The following is a 7,916-nucleotide window of genomic DNA, read 5'->3' as shown; positions in this document are numbered from 1 at the left end:
TGTAGAAGGACAATAGCAGATGCATTTGGTTTATTCTCTTAAACAACATATAGATTCATCTTCCGTCTTCTAGAATTGTATGGTCATATTGTTAGACTAATGTGAACACCAATGCATTGATTCAATATGTTTTTCAATAATACATATATTTCTCTAAACTGAATATTTCTTCCTGATGATTAGTACTTAAATGTCATTTTATGTACTCACAGAGCAGCTCTGGAGGCTTTGACCACTGGCAGCAGCCTCAGAAGACCTTCCTCTGATCTGGAGTATTTATTTGGGTCAAACACATCCAGCTCCTTTTCTGAAGTCAGCAACACAAAGACCAGAGCTGACCACTGTGCAGGTGACAGTTCTTCTTCTGAGAGACTTCCTGATCTCAGGTAGCTTTGGATCTCCTCCACTAGAGAATGGTCATTCAGTTCATTCAGACAGTGGAACAGATTGATGCACCTCTCTGGAGAGGGATTCTCCCTGATCTTCTCCTTGATGTACTTGACTGTTTCTTCATGGCTCTGTGAGCTGCTTCTTGTCTTTGTCAGTAGACCTCGTAAGTGCTTCTGATTGGACTCCAGTGAGAGGCCCAGAAGGAAGCGGAGGAACAGGTCCAGGTTTCCTGTCTCACTTTGTAAGGCTTTATCCACAGCACTCTTGTAGAAAGTAACTTCAGGCTTGTCTCTGAACAGTGCAAAAAAGTTGCTGGCCGTTGATTGAGGTTCATCCATTAGATTCTCATTGTTGTTGATGAATGAGAGGAACACATATACAGCAGCCAGAAACTCCTGAATGCTCAGATGCACGAAGCAGTACACCTTGTCCTGGTACAGCACACATTCCTCTTTAAAGAGCTGTGTGCACAATCCTGAGTACACTGAGGCTTCATTGACATCAATGCCAGCCTCTTTCAGGTCTTCTTCATAGAAAATCAGATTGCCATTCACAAGCTGTTGAAAAGCCAGTTTTCCCAGTGACAGAATGATCTCTTTATTCCAGTGTGGACCTGTCTCTTCTTTCCCAAGATACTTTTCATTCTTCTGTTCGGTATGAAACTCCACAAGGTGTGAGTACATCTCAGTCAGAGTCTTGGGCATCTCTTCTCTCTGGTCTGTACTCAACATGTGTTCAAGGACTATTGCAGAAATCCAACAGAAGACTGGAATGTGGCACATGATGTGGAGGCTCCTTGATGTCTTTATGTGTGAGATGATTCTGCTGGCCAGGTCCTCTGAATCACTAAATCTCTTCCTGAAGTACTCCTCCTTCTGTGGGTCATTGAACCCTCGTACCTCTGTCACCTAGTCAACAAACCCTGAAGGGATCTTATTGGCTGCTGCAGGTCGGGTAGTTATCCAGAGGAGAGCAGAGGGAAGCAGATTTCCCTTGATGAGATTTGTCAGCAGAACATCCACTGAGGTTGACTTTGTGACGTCACAACAGATCTTGTTCTTCTGGAAGTCTAGGGGCAGTCGGCACTCATCCAGACCATCAAAGATGAACAGAACTTTGTACTTGTCGTAGTTGGAGATCCTTGATTCTTTGGTTTCGATTGAGAAGTGATTGAGAAGTTCAATCAAAGTTAGTTTTTCCTTTTTCATCAAATTCAGCTCCCGGAAAGGGAATGAAAATACAAATTGGACCTCCTGATTTGCTTTTCCTTCAGCCCAGTCCAGAATGAACTTCTGCACAGAGACTGTTTTTCCAATGCCAGCGACTCCCTTTGTCAGCACAGTTCTGATAAGTTTGTCTTGTCCAGTTAAGGGTTTGAAGATGTCGTTACATTTGACTGCAGTCTCTGGTCTTGCTTGTTTCCTGGTTGTTGTCTCAATCTGTCTCAGCTCATGTTCATTATTGACCTCTCCTGTTCCACCCTCTGTGATGTAGAGCTCTGTGTAGATCTTATTGAGAAGTGCTGGGTTTCCTTGTTTAGCGATCCCCTCAAATACACATTGAAACTTCTTCTTTAGATTAGATTTGAGTTCACGTTGGCAAATCACAGCAAGCTCATCTGAATGAAGAAATAACACAGAGGATATAAATATTACATCTGTTTTAATGCCTACAGTATTCTAGGACTGTTATAAAATTTTAAATTATAATATTTTTTTCGCTTAACTGACTTTATAAATGTGTAAATGTTTTCATAATGCATTACAGACTAGTGTGACTGATTATATTATTATTGGTATTCTCTCTCTCTCTCTCTCTCTCTCTCTCTCTCTCTCTCTCTCTCTCTCTCTCTCTCTCTCTCTCTCTCTCTCTCTCTCTCTCTCTCTCTCTCTCTCTCTTAATCAACACAACACATCCCTGCTGCTACTTGATGAGGTCACTAGGTGTTGTGTTAAGGCTGCTACAATATCATTTAGTTACACAGCTACTTTAGCTGTACTTTAGCTACAGCTTTTAAATGTTCTAAAACAGCATTCAACATGAGGCAGACAGCTCTTACTTTTCTCCAGTGTGTCAGCAAGCTCCTTCTGGTTCATTTTCCTCAGGACGTGCAGTGTGATCTTCAGAGCCCCCTCTCTGGCACTGCTCTCCTGCTTCTCATCTTCAGCATCCACCACTTCCTTATCCTGCTTCTGACTCTCAAAGCCTTCTGGGAGTTCTGGACTAAGAATCCTCTTGAACATCTTCAGCTCGTTCTTCACAAATGTCATAATATTCTCTTCAAGCAACTGAAATAAATCAAGTAAATAAGTTTAGCAAGAGACTAAATGCTTTCTCAATAACACATTAATGAATGATTGACAGATTAACTTTACTTGAGGTAAACAAAAACAAATGTACATAACAGGACCACATACACTGAATATGGAGGCCAGGTCTGTTTGATGGTTCAGGGAAGACTGACTACTGAACATCTCTGACTCTGATCTCTCCTGTTGGTTTCTGTAGAAAAAACATGAGATTACATCTCCTCATCCAGGGAGTACACACACACACACACACACACACACACACACACACACACACACACACACACACACACACACACAGGGAGGGAATGTAGTGTTGGTTTGTTTTAGGACTAAAAAGGACTAGCCTATGGATTATGAAAACAACAAAAATAAATGGTAAAATGGGAGAGGAGAAATTACTAAAGACAGTGTTGTTTAACTCACTGACCATGACCCATGAGTTCTTCTTACCTTTGTTCACTAGAAAAGTCTCCCTCTCTAAACTGTATAGGTTGATTCATAGACATGTCACTCTTCATGGACACACAGCTGGGTACAGGGGAGGCTGGTCTCTTCTGCTTGATTGGGCTTCGATACAACAGAGAAAAACATTACGTCTCTCATCTACTCCGAGTTCAGATGGGGAAACATAAGAAGAGTTTCATTCCAAAACGCTATATATCCATTTTCAGAAATGTTCGTAAATTAGCTTTTATTGTTTGAAGAAATTATGAAAGAGATTGGTGTGTGTTTTCAGTAGCTAATCGTGGTATGGGATTGTTCAATGACAGACATGTATTTGTTTAAAATCTATCACTTGATGGTTTCATTTCAGAGAGACAAATAATCATGTTTTTTTGCAAAATGCTATATATCTGCCTCACTCACAGAGAAATAAGTAGTACTACTAGGTTTTACACAGTAATAATATATATATATGCCTCACTCTCAGAGAAATAAGTAGTACTACTAGGTTTTACACTGTAATAATATATATATCTGCCTCACTCTCAGAGAAATAAGTAGTACTGCTAGGTTTTACACAGTCAAATGTGGCCGACCGACTCGATTCGATTTTATTTAGCAAAATTTGAAATTGTGTTTTTTTACATTGGATAAAAGTACAGACTCAGCTAGAAAAAGGTATATAATACACTACAGTTGAGGAACAATGGGAAAGTAATTCTGCTTTGAAAGATGATAAACGTGTGACCTCAATTTTGAGAAAATGGCCTTTGAAAGTTTTGGTACAATTACTGGAGCTCTTCTTTATCTACAGTGGTGTTACTTTGGCAGATAATGTCACCCATCTAAATAAATAGTTTTTTAAATATATATAGTTAACTAAATGTATGGTGTTTTTGGTTTATGTCAGTTTCATTGTTTGTTATGCTATAAATTGATATGTTATGGTTGTAAGTGGTAGAATTAACTAGAAAATGTCAAATTTTGAAATTCTGAGTAATTACTACTTTAGTATGGATATAGTTTATTCAGTACTACTGCAGTTGCTAAATAATTCCAATAGATGGTAGCGTAAGACCATGAATGACATTTCAGAAGGTTAGTTTAGTTTTCTCCCTGGATACACCACCACTCCCCCTCACAGGAAAACTCCTGCACACCCTTTTTACTGTCCCTTTCCACACTGCTAACGCAAGAGGAACGACTGAAGAAGCATTTAACAGATTACTGTGAAGTAATATAATGATGATTCATGTTTATTATTACCTGTTTTATGCTCATGTTTTGAAATCATACTTCATTACTATAACGATTATCAATAAGCCTGAACATTAATTTAGTCACCTCTGGTCGAGAAAAACGTATTTTCCTAGTACATTCATTGTCAGATTCATCAACCAGCAGCGAGCACTCTGCCTTCTAGCACAAGCGAGGGGCATGTTGAGGTACATTTGCTAACCGGGAGGGTTGAATAATGTAATTTATTGGTGGGCTGGAAGACGCACTCTTGTCTTTTCTATTCCGAGGTTGTTTAATCGCAATATTAGATATTTAAAAATGCATGTATATTAGAGTTGAGGTTGGAGCATCTGACTAGTGATTATTTACCAGGGGTTCAACACCTGCTATAGTCACTATTTAATTGCTCTTCCAAAAGCATCACAGGCCTAATACGAGATATATAGCTAATTAAAGTAATGAGTGACCATTTTAGAAAATCATGGGACATATAGTATTTGGTTGCATGCTATTTTATGTCATATTGCTGCTTGTAGCCTATAACTGATGCTTTGTGGTCTTATGCTGCAATCTATTGGGAATATTTAGCAATAAAAAGTTATTAATTCACGTACAGACATTGGTGAGGCAGCTGAGAAATAAAGTGTATTAGATCAGTCTCAAACCTGCCCCACGCCAATTGCTGGACCTTCACACAGAGGTTACTAGGTCACCCAATTCAAACCACATTTGAAAAATAAAACAAATGTGTCTTATTTATCAAGTGTTCTGTTTTGCAATTATACATATAATAAAATAACAACAAAATAATCAAAACACTATTTAATACTATAATTGTATTTACTAAGATAATATTATTACTAAAATAGTTTCTAAAAATGTTCTAGGCTACTCTACCCAAGAATTAGGGGTTAGGGTTACGGCTAAAATAGGTTATAAGTAGGGTAAGAGTTTCTGTATAGCACTTTGTGACATCTGCTGGTGTAAAAAGGGCTTTATAAATACATTTGATTGATTGTTAGGTTTAGGGTTTATATGGCAAAAAACAGTATGGGTTTATGGCACTCTTGCTCCTCCTTGTGGCCGTATGTGGGTACTACATAACTCACTCATTACATTTACGTCATTTAGCAGACGCTCTTATCCAGAGCGACTTACAGTTAGTGAGTGCATACATTATATATATTTTTTTTCATACTGGCCTACAGTGGGAAGCGAACCCACGGGTTTCCCGGTCGCGGCCGGCTACGACAACAAGGATCTCTAGTGGCACCTTAGACCACTGCACCACTCGGGAGACCTGACACTTCATGACACTTGCTAGGCTCATAATCTGAGATAGCAACTGCGTCAGATCTACAAATCCATTAGCTAGACCACCTGATTAGACAACAATCACCCCATTATACCCATTTGGTTTGCAACTCAGTGAACCTGCACAGCATTCATAACCTTGTTAATAATAAATTACCTGAGGTAAACCTACAGGGTTAACGCTCACCAAGTAGCCGTAACCTTGTTAATAATAAGTTACCTGAGGTAAACCTACAGGGTTAACGCTCACCAAGTAGCCGTAACCTTGTTAATAATAAGTTACCTGAGGTAAACCTACAGGGTTAACGCTCACCAAGTAGCCATAACCTTGTTAATAATAAGTTACCTGAGGTAAACCTACAGGGTTAACGCAGGCAGGTCTCATTGATAACAATAGTGAAGCTGTTATTGTGACGCAGAACAATGGGCTGGGAATAGAATGTTCTGAAGGCGAGTCGGTGTCACGGAGCTCAATAGAACTAATAGGAGCTGGTAGGGTCAAAAATGCCCAAACATAAGGCCTGTTGTTTCGAGATTACTTCATAGCTAGTGACATAAGGTAATATTATGAAACTGGGCTCCATGGCGGATGCAATGAACTAATTTTATCAGTAATAAACGTTGTTAAAAATATAATGTGTCCAGCCTACTTGATGCGCCCCGAAAAAATAATATTCAAAAGTTAGGTCCTTGGACTCAAGAGGGGTTAAACACTAAAGTTACCGTCCATCTAGTGAAGAGAGGAGAACCGGACAGAGGGAGCGTAGGCCAGAATCCATCAACGAGAGAGGGAGAAGCCCTCCACGGTATTTAACAGGTGGAAGAAACAACCCGGGAGCTCCATCGGTCCACAAGAAATGCAGGCAGCCGGTGATGATGTAGTGGTAGCTAGGATAACTAGGATGCTGCTGGTAAAGAGTAGCTAGCTTAGCTAGCTGTACCGACTAGCTTGGCTAGCTAGCAGGTCGTTCGTCTGTCCCTCGAGGATGATGACGAACCCGTTGAACCACACAATTAAACAAGACTAGCGAGTGAAAAGGATCTGGCTACACTCATACTGTCACTGACCATTACGCAAAAAAAGCAAATTGAACAATAAACTTCGGCGTCTCAACACTGTAAAGAACTCCGTCGTTGTTCCCCAACATAACCTCAGACCACTCTGCGCGTAACTGGACAATATGCTTGGCGCCAAACCGTACGTGGACGCGGACAGTTCTGTACGGGGACGCGGACAGTTCCAGAACGCGGACATGAGCACTGCCACACAATAAACTAAACCAAGTCTTTACAGTCGGGTACATTAGTAATATTCATTTTTTATTATGTAAAACAAAATGATTCGTTTTTTAAAACAATGTTTTGAGATCTGGGCCCATATCCAAAAAGCGTCTCAGAGTAGAAAATGTGTCGTATAAGTGCTGAGAATAAAGCCGTTTTAGTCCTACTCTTATGGGTATAAATTAAAGCTATGCATGAAGCCTCTTTATTCATAAGTTTCCCACCTAGTTGGCAGATATTTAGGACACCTCATGAGCTGTACTAACCAGTTAAGAGGTACCAGCAGGTGTCTTGATAATAGAAACATGCAGCGAGTCAGTGGTTCCTGTGCAACATGTAATTGCTTTGGAGCAGTGGTGACCTGTCATTCAGGGCAGAGCCCCACCTGTTTAGCAGATGCTCTTACCCAGAGCGATTTACAGTAAGTGCATTCATCTTAAGATAGCTAGCTGAGACAACCAGATAATACAGTCAAATATACAGGATACGAACATTCAATTTCAGCTAAACAATGGATATATAGCGTTTTGCAATAAAAATAATAATAATTATCTACATCTAAAATCTATTAATTAAACATCTGAGAACAGTAATATTGAAGGTACCCATTAGCAACCATGTCTGATTAAAAACTCATGTGAAAAATTGTGGAAATAGCATTTAGGAAATAAACTCTTAATAATTCTTAAACAAAATTGTCATCTCACCTCTTAGCTTTGGTGTCATGTTCCCCAGAGAGACTCATTTTAGAGGCAGGGCCCCCCTCCTCTCTCTCCCCAGAAAGACTCATTTTAGAGAACTGACCCCTAAACAGAGATCCAACATGTTGGCTGTAGTTAACACATTAATTATTGAATGTCAATTGTTATCATTTATGAATTATCTCTTATATAACATTTACTAACAGACATATCGAAACAGTCAGGTGATTTAATG

At 39.6% G+C, this 7,916-nt stretch overlaps 1 pseudogene; it reads right to left on the bottom strand.

Annotated features, from left to right (window-relative positions):
* Positions 1–206: 206 nt before the first annotated feature.
* LOC123483175 lies at positions 207–7,701 on the bottom strand (annotated as a pseudogene).
* Between the last annotated feature and the right edge of the window lie 215 nt (positions 7,702–7,916).

Source organism: Coregonus clupeaformis, unplaced genomic scaffold (genome assembly GCF_020615455.1).
Source record: "Coregonus clupeaformis isolate EN_2021a unplaced genomic scaffold, ASM2061545v1 scaf0040, whole genome shotgun sequence".
NCBI lineage: Eukaryota > Metazoa > Chordata > Actinopteri > Salmoniformes > Salmonidae > Coregonus > Coregonus clupeaformis.
Note: the sequence above shows the minus strand (reverse complement) of the source record. Positions and strands in the feature narration are given on the sequence as shown.